A 22761-nucleotide genomic window follows, 5' to 3' on the forward strand; every position below is an offset into this window, starting at 1 on the left:
TCCGGCGGCATTGCGATTGCGGATGATGTCTCCGAGAGGGTATGAAGTGATGACCAAGACTTTGTGGACGGTGAAGTAGTGCATGAGCTTCTAGGTCACCATCAGCAAGGCGTATAGGAGTTTTTGCACCTAGGGGTACCGAACCTTGGGGTCGGTGAGTACCTCCCGAACGAAGTATATGGGTCATTGGACCTTAAGGTGGTGTCTCGGCTCCTCCCTTTTGACGATTAGGGCGGCACTCACCACGTGGTTGCTTGTCGTGATGTAGAGGAGTAGGGGTTCTCCCCATTCGGGAGCGACGAGGATTGGGGCCGATGTTAATGACGCTTTGAGGCTTTCTAGAGCCTGCTATGCCTCCTCAGTCTAGACAAACATGTTTGTCTTCGTGAGAAGCTTGTAGAGAGGCATCCCCCACTCACCTAGTCAGGAGATGACCCAGCTTAGGGTGGCCAAATAGCCGATGAGCCTTTGCACGCTCTTGACATTGTGTATAGGGCCCATGTTGGAGATGGCCATGATTTTATCAGGGTTGGCCTTGATGTCGTGTTCGGACATGATGTATCCAACCAGCTTCCCCTTCGGAACCCCAAAAACACATTTTTTAGGATTCAATTTGATGTTGAACCTTCGAAGGTTTGCGAACGTCATGGCCAAGTTTGTGATCATGTCACAAGCTTGAACCGTTTTGACCACTATTTGATCAACATAGACGGCGATCGTTGGTTTTCGCCACTCAAGTTGGTCAGGCTAGTTGAGCGGCTTGATTTGATCAGCGAAGCATTGCTGTATGCACCGTTGATAGGTGGCGCTAGCGTTCTTCAGACTGAAAGGCATGGTTACATAGCAGTACAAACCATACGGGGTGATAAATGAAGTCGCGAGCTGGTTGTACTCTTTCATCGCGATCATATGGTAGCCTGAGTAGGCATCCAGGAAGGAGAGGATTTCACAACCTGAGGTGGAGTCAACTATCTGGTCTATGCGTGGCAAAGGAAAATGGTCCTTCAAACATGCCTTGTTGAGGCCAGTATAATCAACGCACATTCTCCATTTCCCGATCTTCTTTTTAACAAGAACAAGATTGGTAAGCTAGTCGGAGTGGTATACCTCCTTGATGAATCCGGCTACCAGGAGTTTAGTGACCTCCTCGCCTATGGCCCTATGCCTCTTATCGTCGAAGTGATGCAGGTGTTCCTTGGTGGGCTTAGAGCCTAGGATGAGGTGTAGTGCGTGCTCGGTGGCCTCCCATGGTATGCCTAGCATGTCAGAAGGTTTCCATGCGAAGACATCACGATTGGCGCATAGAAAGTCGGCAAGCTAGGATTCCTATTTGGCTAGGAGTTGGGTCCTGATCCGCACCATCTTGGTTGGGTCAATGGGGTCAACCCCCACCACCTTAGTCTCCTCATGTAGGTGGAAGATAGTTGAGGAGGTTGGGTTGTTGCAGTCCGAGACCATTAGAGTTGATGATTCTCCAAGCTGAGGGAGCTCGGCTGAGTTGATGACTACAGTGGTGAGCTCGAAATGCTCACGGTCGCACGTGTAGGCATTTGAAAAGGTGCTACCCATAGTGATGATGCCATTCGGTCCCAGCATCTTTAGCTTGAGGTAGGTGTAGTTGGGGATCGCAATGAACTTAGCGTAGCATGGCCGCCCCAAGATTGTGTGGTAGGACCCCAAGAAGTCCACCACTTCGAAGGTGAGGACCTCCGAGCGGAAGTTGGCTTGGTCGCCAAACATGACAGGCAGGTCGATCTGCCTGAGCGGGTATGCCTATGTCCCTGGGATCACACCATGGAAGGGAGAGCTTGCTAGATGGAGCTCTGACTAGGGGATGCGCATGGCGTCAAGGGTGTTAATGTAGAGAATGTTGAGGATGCTGCCTCCATCCATCAGTACCTTGGTGAGGTGCTTCTTATAGACAATGGGGTCGATGATGAGCGGGTAGCAACCCAGTCTAGCGACGTGCGAAGCATGGTCCCTCTGATCAAAAGTGATCGGAGATTCCGACTAGCTAAGGAAGCAGGGGACGGTCATCTCGGTGACAGATGACTCTCTGTAGTGCACTTTGTGCTGGCACTTGGAGTAGATGGCATCAGATCCCCCAAAGATCATGATGCATTCCTCAGGATCTGAAAAGTTGTTCCCATCCTTGCTCGCCTTGCCTCCTTTCTTGATCGCTGCCTTCTTGCTCGTCTTTTCTTTTGGTCCGCCGGCCTATCATAGAAAGTGCTTGAGGAGCTTGTAGTCCTTATAGAGGTGCTTGATGGGGTAGGCATGGTTGGTGCATGGGCTATCCATGACCTTATTGAAGTGATCGGGTTGGCCCTACTGGGGCTGCTTGCCCGCATAATCGGCCACGACGACCAACGCGGAGTTGGCCAGTTGGCGCCGATCCTTCTTGTTCATTTTGCCCCTCTGCATGGAGGGGCCCTCATCTTGGTCCTCACACTTGGCCTTGCCCTTGTCCCAACCATCGCTAAAGATCGCTCCGACTGCCTCCTCATCGGAGGCATGGTTTGTGGCAATGCCAAGCAGGTCACGGGTGGTTTGGGGCTTTAGATAGCCAAGCTTGTGGATTAGGGACTCACATGTTGTCCCAGAGAGGAATGCGCTGATGACATCCACATCAATGATATCAGGAAGGGAGTTGCATTATTTTGAGAACCTACGAATATAATCTCATAGGGACTCATTGGGCTCCTGCTGGCAGCTCTTGAGGTCCCAGGAGTTCCCCGGGCAAACATATGTCCCCTAGAAAATCCCGATGAAGATCCTCTTGAGGTTCGCCCAGTCACAGATACTGTCATGTGGGAGGAATTCGAGCCACACCTGAACATGTTCCCCCACCCAGATGGGGAGGTACTGAATGATGAAGTGGTCATCATCCACTCCTCTGGCTCGGTAGGTGAGCCGAAAGTCTTCAAGCCATATGCTAGGATTCATCTCCCCGGTATACTTGGCGATGTTGGTAGGTGGCTAGAAGCGCTGTGGGAATGGCGCTCTATGGATGCGATAGCCAAAGGCCTGTGGTCCTGGGCCATCCAAGCTGGGACTCTGGTTGTCTGGCCGACGACCATACCTAGGGTGCATTTCCCCGCTCCCCTCGATGGTCCAACCGGGGCCCATGTCATCTGCTCTCACCGCCCCACGATGGACATCATCATCAAGCTAGGCTTGACGCTGGTTGTTGATGACGCTGCAAGCGTCTTGGTTTGGCCCAAGCCATTCGCGCACAGGGGGTCGGTGTGGAGCGAGTGCTAGGTCTGGCTGTGGTGCAGCTGCAGCCTCCTATTCTGTGCCTGGTGGTTGTAGTGGTGAGCAGATGGAACGATTCGTCTGGTGCATCCCCATTCCCATGGTGGGGAGAGAGGCCATTGGTCAATGTCACGATGCGGAGCTCTCCACCTATTGAACGGCGGTGGTTTCCACTACCGCCCGGAGGTTCTGGTGGACCGCCTGCTCCTAGGGGTCGATAGGCTCTAGAAGGCCGCGTAGAAGCATTACCGCAGCGGCGATGTTCTGGCTAGCCTGAGTGAACTGTGAGGGATCATTCCTCCCATCCATGATGTTGCTCTAGACCTGGTGGGCTTGACCTTGGGCGCCGCTTGCTAGGTTACATGCGCATGGCATAGTGTGCTACACCGAGCCCGCCGGCGTAGGTGGCGGCTGATTCTGCCGCCTTTGTCGTAGTTTCTCGCTGTGCCCCTACGCACATGTGAGGGCCTACACGCGAGGGTCCAAAGGGTGCGGGTCTATAGAGACTCTGCTATCACCGGCGGCTGTCCTGGAGTTTCCACCATAGCGCACTCCTAGGACAGAGGGTTTCTAAGTGCCACAACTTCGCCGATGCTGGAGCCATCGCTCTCAACCTCATCATCCACGAGGTCCTAGAAGGAGGCTGGAGTGTAGCCTGCCATCCCACGAATTTGGATGTGAGAGGGGGCGGCGTCAGCATCTTTCGGAGTCCCCATGCGTACACGTCCATGGGGGATGCAAGGTCATAGGGGAATGGGTCACATGGTGATCGCGGCGGGGACAACGGGGTCCCTCTAGAGAATCGGTAGAGGATATATAAAAGCGAGTAAAGAACAATATGTACGTTACTCACAGTGGGGTTTGAGCCTAGCGTAGGCTCAGAGCAAAGTGCAGGTGTGGGGGTATGGCCCCCAAGACACGGATCGCACCATCAGAGGTGGCTCAGCCTACAAGATCAAGGCGTGCATAGCGCTGCTCGGCGTGCACCGCAAGATATTGTATAGTACCAAATAGGATACTTACCTTGTAACCCTACCTCCTCTAGAGTATATAAAGAGAGGTAGGGGTCCCCTAGCGGATAGGCTACATCAAGCTACTTGGTTGTCCAGATCAATACAATACAACAAAGACACATGACGTAGGGTATTACGTCGATCAGGCGGCTCGAACCTGTCTAAATTGTTGTCTCTGCGCCTTGTATCACCATCCAGTTCCTAATTACGCGCACCCCCACCGACAAATCTACCATCGTGGGATACCCCTCGGTGGACTACCGAGCATATTCTATCGACAGTTGGCGCGCCAAGTAGGGGTGTACGCTTGATCCATGACGAGCTAGATGGACCTCAAATCAACAACGCGTTCTCGTCGTCAATCTCCTGGAGATCCATGCTAGTCCACGACGACGATTCATCGCTGCTACACCAGCCCCTACGACAGCAGATCTGATCTTGGAACCACCTCTGAGGTCGTCTTCACCAACAACTCACTGCCCGCCAGGTGCTCGCCATCAATGCCGACCAAACAACACCATACGCCATCGACCAGACGCTCCATCCAAAGCTAAGTCATGCTTTAATATTCTTCTAAATATTCTCTGATCTTCGTATATCGCCATAATGTTTCTCCGAACTGTTTTCTCCATATTTGGTCTCCAAACGATTTTCTAAACCCTCGAACAGTCACGTTGATGCTCGGACACCTCCAGAGATGGTCCTGTCTTTGGCTCCTCCCTACACGTGCTACGGGCCCTACGCTCTGCGTTATGGGTGGTTGACAGTGGCTCCTTGGTCACGCCTGTTCCTCCTACACGTGCACGGGCTCCGCGCTCGACTTTATGGACTATGTGCTAGCTAGGGCTGGAGACTCAGCTACACACTAACTGTTCGGGCAGTTTATATTAAACATAAATATATTTTCACGCCAACTGATCGCCGGACTGCATACGCCGTTTCATCACCATTGCTGATTTTTCTTTGGAGTTTATTTATTTGTGCGTCATGTACTACCCGTTCTACATGTTTGTATTGCAGGATCATCGTCTAGGTGATCTAATCACCTGGTGCTCGGGCTCCCTCACCGATCAATTGGTCAAACCGCTCGGTTCATGGACTCCGTCGCCGACCAGTTGATCGGACTGTTCGCCGGTTGCTTCTACTCAATGCTCGCTTCACCGCCGACCAGTTGACTAGATTGTTCGCCGCTCGTGCTTCATTGCTAGCTACGCTAGTTACTCCTCAGCATTCGGATTCTTCGTGCTCAAGGACTAAGTGGGGAAACTTCACCGCACGGACATCATCAGCTATGTCGGTGCTCGGACATCGCCGCCTACGCCGAGGACTCCTCGGTGCTCAGACATCGCCGCCTACGCCGAGGACTCCTTGGTGCTCAGACATTGCCGCCTATGCCAGGGACTCCTCGGTGCTCGGTCATCACCAGCGACGCTGAGGACTCTTTGCTCCTTGGTGCTCGGTCATTGCCAGCAACACCGGGGACTCCTCGCTCCTCGGTGCTCGGTCATCGCCAGCGACACTGGAGACTCCTCGCTCCTCAGTGCTCGGTCATCGCCAGTGACATTGGGGACTCCTCGCCCCTCAGTGCTCAGACATCGCCAGCGATGCCGGGGACTCCTTGCTCCTCGGTGCTCGGTCATCGCCAGCCACATCGGGGACTCCTCGCTCCTCGGTGCTCGGACCTCACCGCCTACGCTGAGGACTCCTCGGTGCTCAGACATCGCCGCCTATGCCGGGGACTCCTTAGTGCTCGGACATCGCCGCCTACGCCGAGGACTCCTCGGTGCTCGGTCATCGCCAGCGACGCCGGGACTCCTCACTCCTCGGTGCTCGGTCATCGCCAGCAACACTAGGGACTCCTTGCTCCTCAGTGCTCATTCATCACCAGCGACGCTGGGGACTCCTCGCTCCTCAGTGCTCGGTCATCGCTAGCGACGCCGGGGACTCCTCGCTCTTCGGTGCTCGGACATCGCTAGCAACGCCGGGGACTCCTTGCTCCTCGGTGCTCGGACATCGCCAGCGACGTCGGGGACTCCTCGCTCCTCGATGCTCGGTCATCGCCAGCCACGCCGGGGACTCCTTGCTCCTCAGTGCTCGGTCATCGCTAGCAACGTCGAGGACTCCACGCTCCTCGGTGCTCGGACATCGCCAGCGACACCAGGGACTCCTCGCTCCTCGGTGCTCGGACATCACCAGTGACGTCGGGGACTCCTCGCTCCTCGGTGCTCGGTCATTGCCAGCGACACTAGGGACTCCTCGCTCCTTGGTGCTCGGTCATCGCTAGCGACGTCAGGGACTCCTCGCTCCTCAGTGCTCGGACATCACTGCCTACGCCAGGGACTCCTCGCTCCTCGGTGCTCGGACATCGCCAGCGATGCCGGGGACTCCTCACTCCTTGGTGCTCGCACCTCGCCAGCTTCGTTGGGGACTCCTCGCTCCTCGGTGCTTGGTCATCGCCAGCGACGTCGGGGACTCCTCGCTCCTCGGTGCTCGGTCATCGCTAGCGACGCCGGGGACTCCTCGCTCCTCGGTGCTCGCACATCGCCGCCTACGCCAGGGACTCCTCGCTCCTCGATGCTCGAACATCGCCAATGACACCGGGGACTCCTTGCTCCTCGGTGCTCGCACCTCGCTAGCTTTGTCGAGGATTCCTCGGTGCTCGGACATCGCCGCCTACGCTAGGGATTCCTCAGTGCTCGGTCATCGCCAACTACGCTAGGGACTCCTTGGTGCTCGTATCTTGCTATGTCTCATCGGTGTGCTATCAAGCTGCTCCATGCTATTCAGATTAGGGTGCTGATCTTGGGCGGCACGTCTAGGGTATTGATACGCGCATGTCAGACGATGTCGATAAGGTTTCTTTTTCTTTGACCCTGCTACAAGATTCATTCTTCATCTTCCAACAGGCTCGGGGACTAAGTGGACACACTTCACCTTGTGGTGAATGTGCTTGTTCTCATCTCGAGGCTATGCCCAGGGGATGGCTGCCTGCTCGACTGGTCTTCTACTTTCTAACCCTAGCACCACGTGACCACGTCACCTACTGTTAGGCTCGGGGATTAGCTGTGGGGGTATGGCCCCCAAGACATGGGCCACACCATCAGAGGTGGCCTGTCCCACAAGATCAAGGCATGTACGGCGCTGCTCGGCGTGCACCGCAAGACATTGTATAGTACCAAATAGGATACTTACCTTGTAACCCTACCTCCTCTAGAGTATATAAGGAGAGGTAGGGGTCCCCTAGCAGATAGGCTACATCAATCTACTTGGTCGTCCAGATCAATACAATACAACAAAGACACAGGACATAGGGTATTACGTCGATCAGACAGCCCAAACCTATCTAAATTGTTGTCTCTGTGCCTTGTGTCACCATCCGGTTCCTAATTATGCGCACCCCCACCGACAAATCTACCATCGTAGGATACCCCTCGGTGGACTGCCGAGCATATTCTATCGATAGCAGGCATCTCGTTGTTGAGGTCGCCGGGTGCCTTGGGTCGACGGAGGGTGCTCCTCCTCTGACGTGCGCTGGGACAAGTGCCTCCTCGCGGAGGCGAAGCATGCCGAGCTAGTTGGTGATGAAGTCTAGGCTTCCAAAGAGGAAGCTCTAGGATGGCTCAAAGATGGGAATAACCCACATCCCAATAGGTGGGAGCGTGGGAAACTCTAGCAAGCCAAAGCGAGTCATATCGCTTGAGCCTGCCATGGCAAACGTGGTGGAAAGGTGGGCCATCCGATGACCAAAAGCATGAACGTACAACGTTCTCCCCACGAACAGCGCCAACTGTCGATGCAAAAAGTGACCAACTAGTAAATATTTGTTGTTTTGCCGTACGTTGTGATCGGATGTGGCCAAGCACTCAATGATGCAGGGTTTATACTAGTTCAGGCAATGTGCTCTACGTCCAGTCTGAGTCGGTTGGAGACTTTATTTCTGAGCCTAGGTGCTTGAAGTTTGTTGTGGGGTTACAAACGAGTGGGAGTAAGATGGGGGTATCAGAGGTCCGGTCGAACTCCGGACCGAAGGGCCTAGAGTGACAGGAGCTCCAACATACGCTAAGTGTTCGAACGTATGTTCAGTCTGGCTTTAGAGTTCTAGAGCCAAGCAGAGAGAATCAGAATCAGTCGTTCGAATCATCCTGGGATCGATCCTTGTGTTGTCTATGTGAACCGATCGTCCTCCTTTTGGAGGGAGCGCATCCCCTTTTATAGATAAAGGGGACGGCTTTACAAGAGAGAGAGAATATGAGAGAAAGAGAGTGTGTGTGCTACATAGTCTTGTTGCCCACGCCATTGGGTACAAGGTGGTTCGTCGGCGCCCATAATACTATTGACGCCCAGATGCATGTGGTTCCATTGTCTTCTTCTGGTATGGCAAATGTCGGCGCCTACCATACTATAGGACAAATGCCGGCGCCCACAACACTGTATATGTTCTGACATGTCTGGAAGGTTGCAGGGCACCCTTCTGACATTACCTGACAGTACTATCCTGCAGGTGTGTAGGGTGAGGTCCTCGGTATTGAGGTTTGACTTCAGCGCCCTGCCTTGCTTGCTCCTCCTGATTCTTTTTTGGTCCTTACTGAGCGGGCGTCCCCATTCGTTTGTCCCTAGTCGGCTCGCGCCGGTCGGAGAAGAGGTGTAAGCAGATGTTCGGTGTACTCTCGGTTGGAGAAGCTGGTCAGAGTCGGAAGCGAGCGTCGTTCTTCCTTGGCCAAGCCTTCCGGTCAGAGAGGCAGGCTAGAGTCAGAAGCGAGCATTGTCCTTCCTTGGCCAGGCCTTCCGGTCGGAGAGGCGGGTAGGAGTCAGAAGCGAGCGTCATCCCTCCTTGGCTAGGCCTTCCGGTCGGAGAGGCGGGCCGGAGTCGGAAGCGAGCGTCGTTCCTCCTTGGCCAAGCTTTTCGGTAGGAGAAGTGGGTCAAAGTTGAAAGCGTGCGTCGTCCTTCCTTGGTCAGGCCTTTTGGTCCGAGACTGGATCACCCTTCTGGCCTATCGTTAGGTATTTGGGCCGACCCTGGAGTTGCGCGTCGTTCGCAACATTGTCTGCTGGGCCAAGCTTTTGCTGGGAAGCAGGTCCATTAGGGACCCCGGGTTTATGAACCTGACACTATTGTTAATAAACGAGGCGATGATCATGAGCTATGATGATTTTGTTAACCGAGGCAATGATTTTGTGAATAATTGACCATTTGACCATTGCCTATATGTTGTGCAAAGTTACCATTGTCATTCTTATGTGGGTTTTGTGCTTCCTTCTTATGTGTCATTTCCTACGATGCCTTCTTATGTTCAGTTTGCTAATGATCATTTCTTGAGATGCCTTCTTACGTTCAGTTTGCTTATGATCATTTCTTGTGATTCCTTCTCATGTTCAGTTTGCTTATGATCATTGCATGTGATGTTAAAAATATATTCTCGTGATGTTCTGAGCACATGCCCATATTTTGCATTCTCAATGATTATTTTGTGCAATATTTTGGTTTTCATGGCGAGCTGCAACAGTCTCCTCACCCAAATAAGGCCTTATATTTTGCTATGCATTTAGCTTAACGGGACCTTTATTTGGCTTAATATGGGCTGAGATGCAACATGGGCTAGAAAGGATATTTGTGTCTATTCACTCATTCTCTCCTTTATAATAACTAACTATTTTTTTAATTGATACAATGTCTAAGAGCTAATGTAAATAATTAAAGGTATTCACTGCTGAAGATACTAAGCATACCCTGCGCGTTGCTGTGGGAATTGGGGATTAGTGGATTGCGTGGTATGATGACGTGGACAACAAAATGCTTAGGTGTCTTATTGACGTACATATTACAGTTGCATCTGCTAGTGGATTTTCATTGTATGTGATAGTGCATTGCCTAGTTGGACAGCTAGCATGTTGAGATAAATAGCTAGTGTGGTTGTAATTAGTGGATTTTAATTGTATGTGATAGTACATTGCCTAGTTGGATAGCTTGCATGTTGAGATAAATAGCTAGTGGTGTTTTGTTTTATAAGAGTACTAGATGATACCCCGTGCGTTACTGTGGCAATTTTATAGTGCTTTTTAGGATGATGATTCATGGAGTAGAAATGCAGGGCTGTGCTTGTGTTACAAACTTATGTGAACATATAGTTGTGCAATCTTCCTTACTTGGAAGGACAACAGAAGGTTGATAATTTTAAAAGTGTCGTTGTCGGTGTTTCGAGTCACCAACTAGCAATTTCTAGTATTGTGCGTCTGACTCGGATGGTGTGCTTAGAGGACACGATGTTTATATTGGTTCGGGCAGAAAGTCCCTACGTCCAGTTCATCGCTGCTGCTCGTGTTACTAGCACTGAAAGTTTGTAGTAGGGGTTACAAACGAGTGAGAGGGCCATGTCTCAAGTCTCTGATGTGCATGTGCTCCTAAAGCGTGTTAGGGAGTGTGTTTTGATGTCTACAGCCGTATAGAGTGGCGAACCGTCGTCCCCTCTCCTAGAGCGTCATGCTTCCTCTTTTATAGACGAAGGAGAAGAGCAGGTTACACGGAGAGAAAGAGGGAGAAGAGCCAAGGAGAGGAAGGCTTCCGAGACCGCCAGGCCTTTCTTCTCCTTTATGCGTGTCATGCCGACACTAAAGATGGTGACAGGGACGGCTCCACGCCAGGCGCCTGTTCGCCGCTAATGCCATGCCCTGGCGTAGTCAGCGGGTCGTGATGTCCCATTCCGTCCCGGCGGGCAACGCGGCGAACCAACGTGATGGTCAGCGGCCGTACAGGGAGTAGGCAGCATATTGACCACGCGTCTGTCACTGTTGGTGATGTGGGTTTCCTAGAGTGACATGTCGTGGGCACGGGTCATGTTGAGATGTGCCCGCTACCTACACGATGCCAGAAGTTCGACCTTGGGTTGTACTTTCTGGCCCATAGTGGTTGGCGGCGGTACAAGCTTCCGTCAGGAGCCGCGCCTAAGGGGTCGGGCGAGGCGGAGCCCGTGCACCTGGGGGCGGTTGGAGTTGTAGTCGCGCTCTTGACTGCTCAAATGAATCAATGTTGATGACCATTAGCTCCTCCTCTTCGGGTGCCTTAGTATTGGCCCTCAACAGTCGTCAATTCATAAATCATGGTTGCACTTATGGCTCAAAACTACTTATTAGTAAATTGCATCAATATATATATATATATATATATTGTGTGTGTGTGTGTTCGTCTTCCCATATGTGCTTATGAATTATGACGTCAAGGTATTTGATGCGCTCTTCACAGATCTTTGAAGTGGCTGCTTTACATGGTTAAAATATACTGAAGCATCCTGAAGTTACACATGTTTGATTAGTGATTTTAAAAGATACGATTATGTAGTAATTAAGTAAAATTGCAGAGAGATTTAAGTCAATAAATAAAGTGCTCCCGCTACATAGCTACAGATGGACCTGCACCTCAAAAAAGGATGCTGCTGGAAAAGTGCATGAATTGAAGATGCACTGAAGCTTGTTGTAGACCCGTTGATGCAAATGAGCCGGCACTTGCCTGCATTCCATTGTCATCCTTCATGGTCCACACGACTGGATCAACCCCGCAGATGACTCTTGGCACCAGCGACTTTCCTGGAGCCAGCACCAACGGCGTCTCCCTGCTTGTCCACATGCGTCATGCGTTCGGTAGCGCTGCTCCATCGTCTCACAATCGTATGAAACATAGAGCTCCCTGGTGAGCAAGGGCTTTGTTCTGTTTCAGGTTTCTTCTCTCCTCAGTTCTTTCCAAGCCCTTACAAATCTTTCCCATTTGATCTCTGGGAAGATTCCCTAAGGTGCCGTTTGGATGTGGCCTGGGAAAGGGATAGGGTAATAATAGATGGGTTAGGATACACTGGGTTAGAGTTTGGGTTATGAGATCCGTATCCCATACCTTTGGAGCTTTGGTTTGGACAGCATCGTTGGTGGGACCCACATGCTTAAAAATTACCTTCCTGCAGCCTGTTCGGTTGGCTGGTTCGTATCGTTGCTGGTTCGTGAAGAAGTACTGCTGGTTGGTTTGTATGAGAGAAAAATACAGTTCCAGCTAGAAATTTACGATCCTTCGATGGTTCGGCACCTTAGTGTCGAGCAGCCAATCCAGAAAAACAGCGATACCGTGCCTCCGCCCATGCCGTAACCACCGCACCGCGGACGATTAGGGCTCCACCGGTGGGGCGGTTGCTGCTCCAGCAGCGGGCGCGGTTGGGGTTCCTGCAGCGCCGGCGACGAGAGCAGCTGGGGCTCATGGAGGTGGGCAGATTTCAGCGCTGCAGGTGGCTGCCTCGACTGACGCTGGTGCGCCGGCGTGCGTGGGAGATGAGCGCCGCGACGGCCTCGGCCTCGACGACGTGCCATGGGCGGCGGATCGACGGCAGCCGCCACGCACGGGTATTAGTGGCATCCCCGCTTGTCCACATGCGTCATGCGTGCAGTAGTAGATAAGAAAAGATGTGTTGTAATAAAGAGTGAACTGAGTTGGAATGAAGTATGCAATCAACCAAACAAGTGACCAAATCCTACATGTGGTCCGGGCAACCAAACAAGTGCTCATTCCATCTAGGAAGACAACTAAACAAGCATGGCCACAGCCTGGCTCTCCAGATGCAATGCAGGTTAGCTGAGAAGAGAACCAAACAGGCCCTCTGTTGCACTTGCGTCACACTCCTGCACTACTGCGCTCCACAAAGAAACCGTTGGTGGTGGCATGGCTAGGAAGTTGTGAAGAAAACCAAATGGTGTGGACGTGTGGCCGTAAAAAGGCGAAAACAAATACGTTGCTCTTGCTGCGTTTCTGTCGGTGTTTAGGGAGACTGGCTCCTCCGGTGGATGGATCGGCCGAGGCTCCGGCAGTGAAAGGTGGAGTCGGCTAAGGCCAGCCCAGTCTTACGGGAGCTACGGTGCCGCTGTGTATGGGTGGGACAGAGGTTCAGAGTTTTTCTCGACCTGCGTGAGAAGGTCTTCTTCTTAAGCATAAATGCATAATACCCGGAGTTGTCTTACCCCGTTAAAACTATTGTTCCCTCGTTGTTTAACTATAGTTTGTACGGTTGCAATAGTGTAAGCGTTTTTTTATGTCTTTATTAGTTTAATTTGTAGTTAGAGTTCGTTCCACCTAATTATTAGCTTAACCGTTTAACCATGAAATTGATAATCTGGCCACATGCTTTGCGTTTGTTATTACGGCGCTCCGGCTTCGTCGTCTTGAGTCCTGAGGGGTCTCACTTGGAGACACGCACCACGCGCTCCGGCTGGTTGCTGGGGCTGTGGATCGACTGCTGCAGTGCAGACACCCTCTGTGCAGCTGCAGCGCTGCAATTAGCATAGCCGATCAGGGTGAAGGTTTCCTGGACAGCATCGATCTTGCCGAATGCCATACATACCTTGACAATGTCAGCCCAGCGGTCGGCAGACTAGTCCGTGGGGTCAAGCGCGTTCAGGTCACCGGCGAGGATGTGGTGGCCATCATCAGCCGTTTAATAGTATGGAGGATACCTGCCTAATCCTCAAGCCCTCGTCGAGGTGGTCCAGATGGGTGCAGTGGAAGTTCACCTCCCCCGTTCCCGGCACATCCACGGTGACTCAGTACGTTCCTGCTCTCTTGCACAATGCACACTGCACACTGCTTCAGTGGTTTCTTACGAAATCCCCCTGGCAAGTAATCTGATTTCTTTTCACTACTATTCCTTCTTCTGTTTTAATATAATCAGAAAATTCTGGAAATGTAATAAAGTACAGTTTTGTGGTCAAAATTACATCTGAGAACCATGTCGATGTGCAGTCATACAGAACGGCCCTTATATGAGATTACTAATCAATGACTAGGTATTGGGTTTGCAAAGCTTCAGTCCCTGTGTAACGGATAATTAATAGGCAACAAAAAAAACGATAGAGCATCTTCAGCCAGTACCCGTGGGTCCACGATCCTCTTTATATCCTTCCGTTCGTGTCTATAGAAATAGAGATTTTAGTAAAAAAATCGTCTTCTAGAGATTCAAATATTCACATCTTCTATTGCTAGTTTATGTATCGCTAAAGACAGAGAGAGTGAAGCTAGCACTCCAAAGTGTCCAAAGATAAAGATAGGGGTGAGGGCGCCTATGCCTAGCCCCTCCTTCTAAAAAGGTCTAAGAGCAAGTATAGTAATGGGTTGTAAGTAGGCTAAATGCTAGGGTGAATGAGAGAGGAGAAGTGGACTGTAAGCTTACATCCGATTTAGGCACAAAAACCAAGAAACTCCCTAAAAGAGACAAGTGGGCCATGTATTAACAACGAAGGGCTAACTACTATATGGATGGACCGAGAGAAGGTTGCAAGAAGCCTTACAGCCAGCAAGCCGGCTATATTATTAGCTTGCTCTAAGAGGGCCATGAGCCTGTATGTAATTTGTAAACTAAAGGGACAGTGAGAAAATGTTTGTCTGCTCCCACCTCCCAATAAATAGAGCCTAAGGGGCATTGGGGCAAGAGCTAAAGTGGTTACCTCGCTCAGCACACCAAAACAGTATTCCCTCATCACCTCTCTCATTCGGGCTTGTCCAAATAAATATAAAAATATTGTTAGAGGGTGAAAATATATAGAGAGCAATTTTTATTAGAATGACTTTTAAAACGGGGATTTAGAGAGTAGATTTAAGAAAAACAATGTTGGAGATGCTCTCCTACTTCTTTGAGTAAGGGCGATGTACTGTTTTATAGAGTTTTGGCTGGGAAATTTGAGAACTTAGTGCAAAACTAAAAATAATGTCCTAAAATTATATCAATATTTTTCACTATAATACTTAAACATATATCAAACGTTAATGATTTTAAGTAGTATAGAAGTAGGTTTCGCAAGATAATAAGGTAGAACCTTGACATAGGAATGAGAAGATCAGGTGAAATCAAAATATTACATGAACCTTGATTTGCTTGACTTATTCTCCCATTTCAATTTTCTTTTGTAGACTATGGAGAGAATCAAAGCAGCTGGATGTATCTTCGGAACTGTAAAGTTGAACCATTTCGGTTTTTAGTGCGTCTGATTGACACGTAGGCGTCGTACTCGTACTCATAGGGGTCGTAACCGAAGAACTGGCAGGACACCATTGGCGTGTTGCTAGTTTCGGTGTCCACGGTGTGATGGCGTCGGCGTTTGGAGGTGCGTTGTGAATTGTGATGTGAATGGTTGTCGCCGTGCTGTCTTTATATGAGGATTGTGGAAGAGGGCATAGGTGGGAGTTGTGGTGACTTACTAGCATCGTATCACTATCGTCTCGGAACGGGATTAGAGGTGTTCGGGGGAATGTTGTGGGAGGGCGGAGGAGGGGACGACAGTGGGTCATCACGTGTGACGATGAATGCGGTGGGGTCAGCTGTTTGGATCGGCTACAAAGGCCCATGAGCGTGGGCCAGGGGAGCACTCCGGGGCCCGGGCGTTCGATTGACTGTTCTTGAAGCGGCAACCACAACGTGTCATTCTTTACATACCTACTTTTTTATATGATATATAAATTCCGGCAATCTACTCGTTATCGAATTCGATTCGAGTCAATCAACCGCACTAAAAAACCGAAATGGTTCAACTTTATGGTATATACTCCCTTCCTTCGGTTCTCTAAAGCAAATCATTTTGAGGTTGTCTTAAGTCAAACATTTTAAACTTTGACTACAAATAACTTTTTTTAGGTTAAGTTTGAAAATATAAAAGTGATGTAAGTAGATTCATCTCGAAATATAGTTTCATAAAAGTATATATTAACTATATTTTATAAATATTTTATAGCAAAAAGTTACCGTCAAAATCATTTCTTGAAGACCGTGTCGATATAAAAAACGACTGTGCAAAGAAGTAGCGCATGCCGAGGCCCTCCGCGAGGTCCGACAACGGCCACATCCCGTGCTCCTCCTCGGCCTGCACGTTCTTCAGCCCAATGATGTCGGTGCCCACGTCCCGCAGCACCTCCGCAACGCTCCTGGTCCTCCACGAAGTCGATATCCTCCACTCCGGTGACCTCCCGCTCCATGACGCGTCGTCCGCCATCACCTCCTACTTCCCCTTCCGGCTGGTGCCGCCACGGCAGTCCGTGGCTAGTCATCCGGTGGCGTTCCTGATCGGCCTCTCGATCGTGATATCGTTGTCCTGGAGGTTGATGGACACACGCAGCTGCTTCACCGGCGGTGGCGGGCACTGCGGCTTAAGGATGCCCTTCTTCGGCTGCAGCCGGCGCCCTTCTCTGCTTGCAGTTGTGGTCGTGCTTCGCGAGTAGTACTCGTCATCGTTCGCTGCTGGTGGCACGGCGGGCGCCATGGAGAACATGGCAGCGTTGAAGGTGGCCACGCGTATGGTGCCGGGTGCCGAGGACATCGCTTGTTGCTGCGCTGCGGCGTCGCCAGGGCTCCCGGGCCGGCGGATGACGATTCGAGGCCCCTTGGACCTGGTGGCCGGAGAGACCTAGCGGCAGTGAGCGTAGGCCGTCGATGAGGCGCTGGAACGTATCCTTCACAGCCATCATGTCCGGCGGGGCACCGAGGACGCCGCACGGTCCACGAGCAGCGGTGGAAGAAGCGGCAGATACGATCAGTGGTAGTGAGAGGGGAATTGGACGTAGTGAATTGAATGGATACAGGGGGAAACTGGAAGTGTTGCTGACTATACTATGGGCCTGTTCGATACACATGGTTAATTGCTAGCCGAGCTAAAAGTTAGCTCAAATTAGTTATGATTGTCTAGCTAGTTGACTAACTACTATAGTTGAATTGGCTAAAAAATTAGCCCGCCTTTTAGATCTCCTGTTTGGATGCACTGGAATTAATTTTAGCTAGCTAACAATTAGCTGTTGTATCCAAACATGGCATATATTACTATGTAGTTATATAGTAGTACAAAAAATGTTTCATTGTTGGTTGCTTCCGGTGACAAAATGGCATCGACAATGCATTAGATGTGTTGAAAGAACCTATTTATTGTTATATTGTAATTTTAATACTGTGTGTTTGTTGGGGGACGCCCTGTGCACGCCACCCCACCCTCGCCTTAGCCTAGGCGGGACCCTCAACTGCTTCTGGCCTCACCGCACCACCAGGCAAGGGCAGTCCTAATGAAAAAAAGTAGTAGTTTCTATAACATAGGATATCGCACCAAAAAAAGTAATGTTTTCCAACCCATGGTTTCTATGAGTAATAACTATTTTCTCTTTCTCTCTCCCAACTCTATCTTTTTCTCCAATGGGAGTGCGACACGAGCTCCCTAGAAACTGATGGTTTCTCCCCAATGGCGATTTCATGGTTTCTTGGTGCATTGGGTCAAGAGTAAACCTGGTTTCTTCATGAAGAAACCATTTCTATGATTTTTGCTCTCTTTCTTCATTAATTACATTGCCATGTTAACATTTTGCCTACGTGGCAAGTCATTTAATGAGAATAGAAACCATCATCAATGCACCATTGGAACTGCCCTAATCCAGCATCACCATCGCCGAGGACCCTCGCCCACGTTATTAAACCCTGGTGGTCTCACCTGGGTAGGCGAAGGTTGCCCGAGATTCCTCACTGACTTACCCCTGCGCTGCTCATGGCAATCAGTGATTTGTTTTTGTGTTTATGCAGGGCTGTGCGTTACCCGCTCGGTCTGCCCGCCGAAAGTGAACCCTCGTGAAGGGCGTGCGACAGCCGTCTGGAGGACCCAAATGCAGGCTCAACCACGACGGCTGGGGCCAATTCCGCCCGGAGCTGCATCGGCCCTGGGAGTGGAGGGGGCGGATGCTACAATCCCAAGCTCAGTCGTCGTGACGGCACAACCCTTACCTGTCGATGACCGACCCGAAGGTGAAGACGACCACGAAGGCGAGGGAGGCGATGGAGCAGAAGCACAAGGCCATGCCGCCCTCAACCAGATGTACAAAGAGATCAACCTGAAAAAAGGGCCGTGTCAAGGCCTTGGAAAGGCAAGCCAGGATCCAAACGATCTTGTAAAAAACAACCGAAGCCTTGGAGGAGCTAAGGAGGATGGAGTACCTCGCACAAATCAAAGAGCAATGCGGGGCCAAACCAAAATCCCACCCCTCACTGTAACCCAATCATCTCAGAACTCAGAGCCATCCCACATAAGCCCTGTTTGCTTGGTTTATAAGCCGTACTTTTTCAGTCAATGAACAGTATTTTTCTCTCACAACAAATCAATCAACAATACTTTCAGCCATGGCTTATCAGCCAAGCGAACAGGGCGTTGCACCCGTACCCACACCTTCAACAACTCTTCGTGGCCGGCAACCCACGACATAACCAAAGTAATCAACTTCCTCATATGCCATATGACCCAAAATGTCCCCCCTCCGAGATCTTCCAAACGCAGAGATGGCCGCCCGTGTACAACCCTCAGAACCTTCCAAGATACGACAGAAGTGTCGACTCTCGTCAATTTATCATGAGTTATGTGGTGGCAGCAGCGACGACGAGGCCATAATGGCCAAGTCATTCGTCATAATAGCCAGAGACGACATAGCCCAAAGCTGGTACGCCAACCTTCGCCCATGCTCCATCTTGTCCTGGGGGACGTTCGTGATAAGTTGTGCTCCAACTTCAAATGCGTCAACATAGCCCCCAACCATCCAATGTACCTGTTCACCTGCAAGCGGGGGAAAGGGAGCCACTGCAGGAGTACTAGTGAAGGTTCATCCAAGTGTTTTTGTAGTCATACCCTTAGCGTGCCGCACATGAGCATTGTCGTTGAAGCAGGGCCACAACAGTAGGGGCGTAGACAGGGGTTCTGTTCGGCTGCTCGTAAAGCCGCTTGTGCTGATTTGTACGGCTTCGCTGAAAAAACAAGTCGAAACACTGTTCCGGCTGATTTATTGTGAGAGAAAAACACTGTTCTGGCTAAAAAACAAGCTGAAAAGTACGGATTATAAGAGAAACGAATGGGGCCATAATGTACCATGGCTTATAAGCCGGCTTATAATGGCGGCCGAACACTCCCAGGATTTATAGCTATTGTGTTCCATTGTTAAATAATTTTTTAACTCTATTAATATAACATGTTGATACACAAGTATATAAATTACTATGCCAATGTTTTTGTACTATTGAGTATTGATACTTCACCATATAGTTTTTTTTGGAAAAACTTAAAAAATTTCATATTTTTGTATTACGGTTTTTTTGGTGGTGTGCTACATAGATGGCCTGTGGTTAGATTGGTGACACGGGCTATTTGTCAACTGGTTTACAGATGGAGGAAGATGAGATGCTCCTCAGGTCATGTGCACAACAGATACCATGATGATGCGGATATAGATGGCTAAATGGATGACACGATCGTAACGCCATATGAAACGACACTATTAGATACGATGGCCTAGCCGTACCGTGTTGCTCCCTCGGCCAAGGCACGACACTAAGGGCCCGTTCGTTTAATGCAGTATCATACCAGCAAATATTCCAGCTAATGAAAACTAATGTAAATTAACTAATAATTTCTGTCAAGAATTCTTCCGGGAGACGATTCCGGAGCAAGCGAATGGGCCCTAAGGGTGTCTAGCCGTGCCTTGCTAGCACGATGGGCACAATAGCCTAGTGAGACCACGCTAGCTTGGGCACGACTAGAGCCGCGCCGCCGCTCTACTCAGTGCCGCTGCTGTTGATGGGAGGTTGGGATGATGAGAGGTCGCCTAGGGAGCAAGCAGAGGAGGCAGGGAGGAAGGGGCAGCCTAGTGCGTGCGTGGCAAGGTCTGGTGAGGATAACCCAGAGAAAGCTAGCCGACGGCTTAGGGGTAGAGCAGAGGAATTATAGCCAGAGTTTTTAATAGACTAAGAACAGTCCCAATGGTGCATTATCCTCATTAAATGACTTATCACGTAGGTAAAACGTTGACATGGCAATGTAATTAATGAAGAAAGAAAGCAAAAATCATAGAAATGGTTTCTTCATGAAGAAATCAGGTCTACTCTTGACCCAATGCACCAAGAAACCATGAAATCACCATTGGAGAGAAACCATCAGTTTCTAGGGAGCTCGTGTCACACTCTCATTGGAGGAAGAAGATAGAGTTGGGAGAGAGAAAGAGAAAATAATTATTACTCATAGAAACCATGGGTTGAAAAGCAGTATTTTTTTTGTGCGGTATCCTATACTATAGAAACTACTAGTTTCTTTCGTTGGAACTGTCCTAAATCCGGCTGGGAGGTTGGGCCATGTGCTTAGCCTTAATTTGTGCCGTGCCGGCGTGCCCGGACTGACCCAGATATGACCGTCTAGCCCACAAATACAAATACTACAACGATGTGCCGCATGACGTCGACGTCCTCTCCTCAAGCGCGCCCTCAGTCCTGCTCTGTTTCTGTTAGACTGTTACAGCCTTTCAGCCTCAAGCGCGCCCTCAGTCCTGCTCTGTTTCTAGAGAGACGACGGACGAAGTAGGAAACTTCCCATCCGAATACAGAAATGACCTCACCTTGATATTGTTATATACTGCAAATTGTTGTTGCTGTTACTCGAGTGACGAGAGAAAGATGGTGAACCGCTAACTACTATTGCTTACGATAATCTCGCCTCCGCCGGCTATCCGGTCCGGTGTGCGACACTGCGACCCCAGGTACACCTCTATTTATTTGGCGCCGGAGAGGAGGCAGATAGGACGACCACCAGAAGCAGTGATCGATCCATCCACTGCTGTACGCACGGCTGTACTACTACTACCGCATCAGCCATCAGGCATGGAAGCATCGGCTGCGAAGCGTGTCCTCCGCGTGGCCGCCATCAGCGGCTCCATTCGCAAGGCCTCTTGGCACCGCGGCCTCATCCGCGCCGGCCGGTACGTGCACTTCATGGATGCATCACTCTTAATTTCGTGCTAAGACCTGCCCATGCTCAACACCGACCTCGAGACCGACGGCGGCACAGGCTTCCCGCCCGCCGTCGAGGCGTTCCGCGCCAAGGTCCGCCACGCCGACTGCTTCCTCTTCGTCTCGCCCGAGTACAGCTACTCCATCACCAGTAAGTTTTGCTTTGTTATTACTACACGTCATTTCTGTACTTCATTCCCTAAAAAATTGTTTTTAGGCCCACTGAAGAACGCACTTGACAAGCCAGCTGCCATCGTCAGCGCGGGAGGCAACTTTGATGGGGGCAGGTCGAGCTACCATCTGCGCCAGGTCGGGGTGTTCTTGGACATCCATTTCATCAACAAGCCAGAACTGTTCGTCTTCGCGTTCTTCGAGCCGGCCAAGTTTCGACAGCGATGGGAACCTGATCGATGCCGAAACCAGGCCGGGAGCGGCTCAAGCAGGTGCTCCTGTCCCTTCAGGCCTTCACGCTCAGGCTCCAGAACAAGGATTAATTCAGCTCCCGGTATCACCGGCCGTGCTGATAATAATTTGTGCTTCGCTTAGACTATCTCCAACAACACCGTCCAAAATACAAGATCCATTCGACCTCTGAGTAGTGGCACAAGCAAAAAGTGTTCAATATCTATTCGGCATCTTCTCCAACAACATTAAAAGAGAATCATTTCTGCAAATGAGTTTCCAGAAGATATCATACTCATATTTAGGTTGTGGCTCTCAGACAACTCAAAATAGGTCTCCCGTATAGGTACTCTGTTGGAGACTAATTTTATATCTTTTGCTACCCATTTTAAGTTTAGGTGTCCATTTACGCCACTCGTCGGAGATAGTCTCAGCGTTTGGTAGTTTGAGGTCGTCTCTTATACATAAAACTACAGCATGTATCTCCAAACTACCATATGTGCTCGATCCTGGAGAACTATGCATGCTATCCGATCCCTGACTGCATATTGGTCCATGCATGATTCCCTTCCAATTGTTGCATGGGAATATATAACACCTTTCACTTCAGTGTTTAAAAAAACAATTTTAGGAGACAGTCGCATCACACTTTACATACACGGTTTCAAAACATCAATATCTCCAAAAATATCTAGTGAATTTCAGAGGCGATCAACTTATTTATGAAGACAGTCCAATAAACACCACAACCGTAAATATATTTTTAGAGACCTGCGTCTAAAAATAATTAATCCCGCTCATTATTATATTGCAGTCAGCACAAAGCAAACCAAATCACAGCACTCCTCTCAAGTTGATGTGGAGGCGAAGGCACGCGTGGATCCGTCCTGGATCCAGCAAGGAGGGCATCCATCCAGCCCGGATCTAGGTTTCATTCATGATAAATTTGGTTGTGATGCCCGGTTCGTGTTTTGTTCGTGATGCCTTGCAGCACAGGCATGTCATATCTTTTGCTCCCTTTGTTTCCATTTGATGGGAATGTGCCCGTTTTTGGAGGTAAATGCGTAGCCTTGCTGGAGGTGACCCAGGCTGTGATGATGGGCTACTAACAACTCCTAAAGATCTAAGGCTGTAATCACAAACTCTTACTTTGCCCGACAACCTAGCTCTCCTCAGCAAGGATTTCCTTGCCCGTTCAGGAGAGCCAAATCAGCTTGCCTGCATGAGTAAAGGTTGTTGTCTCTACTTTGCTAGGCGAGGCTGGCTAGGTGAGACAAGATCAG

The 22761-nt window shown here is 50.2% G+C and overlaps 2 pseudogenes; one reads left to right on the top strand and one right to left on the bottom strand.

Annotated features, from left to right (window-relative positions):
* Positions 1 to 18114, bottom strand: part of LOC136537137 (uncharacterized) — a 35697-nt pseudogene extending 17583 nt beyond the window's left edge.
* Positions 18115 to 20916: 2802 nt separating this feature from the next.
* Positions 20917 to 21570, top strand: LOC136539824 (probable NADPH:quinone oxidoreductase 1; annotated as a pseudogene).
* Positions 21571 to 22761: the final 1191 nt, after the last annotated feature.

This window comes from Miscanthus floridulus, chromosome 2 (genome assembly GCF_019320115.1).
Source record: "Miscanthus floridulus cultivar M001 chromosome 2, ASM1932011v1, whole genome shotgun sequence".
NCBI lineage: Eukaryota > Viridiplantae > Streptophyta > Magnoliopsida > Poales > Poaceae > Miscanthus > Miscanthus floridulus.